Source organism: Dipodomys ordii, unplaced genomic scaffold (genome assembly GCF_000151885.1).
Source record: "Dipodomys ordii isolate 6190 unplaced genomic scaffold, Dord_2.0 Scaffold27, whole genome shotgun sequence".
NCBI classification, from domain to species: domain Eukaryota; kingdom Metazoa; phylum Chordata; class Mammalia; order Rodentia; family Heteromyidae; genus Dipodomys; species Dipodomys ordii.
In genome coordinates, this window is record NW_012267243.1 from 11,610,253 (window position 1) to 11,611,159 (window position 907).

Here is a 907-nt window from a genome sequence, read left to right on the forward strand (position 1 = left end):
CCCCGGAGATGCCGCCGCCGAGCGCTGCCCCCGCCCCCGCCCAGAGCCGGGCAGGCCCCGCACGTCGGGGAGATGACCCTCGGATGGAGATCGGAACCTTTTCTAGGGAGCCAGGAGCTCTCCATCTCCGGCCACGGTCCTCCACCCGCAGCCCGGCGGCCCGGCCGGGGACGCGCCGTCTCGGGGTCCTTGGCTCCTTCGGGGCCGCCGGGTTCCGCGCTTCCACCACCCGACTGTCATCTTGGTCTCCGTCCACCACTAGGCCCCCGGCTCCACGGCGCGCCGACGGGCTACAGCTCGGGGCGGGGTGGGCGTCCTGACTTCTCTCAGCGCCGGACCCTCCTGCCGCGCGGTCCAGAGCCCGCTGCGAACGGCCCGGCGGCGCCGGCCAGCGGCCGCCACACTTCGCAAAAGACAACCTGCAACGCCGCGGCCCGCTCCCCGGTCCGCCCTCCTCCGCGGGCGATTGGACAGAGCCTGCAGGGCGGGGCCGAGAGCTAGGCACCGCCTACGGCCGCCTGAGGCTCTGGAGACCACACGGTTGGCTGTTAGCCTCGCCAATCACAGGCTGATGAACACCACGCCCCTCAAGGGCCGGCCAGAGGGTGGCCCCGCCCCAGCGGCGGCCCCACCCCCCGGCGGTGGCCCCGCCTCCGGCCCCGCCTCCCTGCCGAGCCTGGTCTTCCACAGCCCGGCGTTCCGCCTCATTCGCTGAGCAGGTCCTTGAATTGTCAGCGCGCTCGGGGCGACTGCAGAGGCGGGCGGCCGCCGGGCTTGCGGTGTTCCCTCTGAGGTGCCCGCTCGGGCCAGGGTGCGCGGACCCTCCGGGACGTGAGCGATCGGCGGGGGACAGCTTGGGGCTGCGGACCCGCGGCAGGGCTCGGCCAGGAGGGTGAGTGGTCGCGCG

The 907-nt window shown here is 74.5% G+C and overlaps 1 protein-coding gene across 1 annotated transcript in view; it reads left to right on the forward strand.

Annotated features, from left to right (window-relative positions):
• The first annotated feature begins 728 nt into the window (after positions 1–728).
• March3 (membrane-associated ring finger (C3HC4) 3, E3 ubiquitin protein ligase) overlaps positions 729–907 on the forward strand; it is a 152,258-nt gene continuing 152,079 nt past the window's right edge. Inside the window, exon 1 of the mRNA XM_013015584.1 lies at positions 729–892. The gene's annotated coding sequence lies outside the window, so the exon portion shown is untranslated. The remainder of the gene's footprint in view (positions 893–907) is intronic.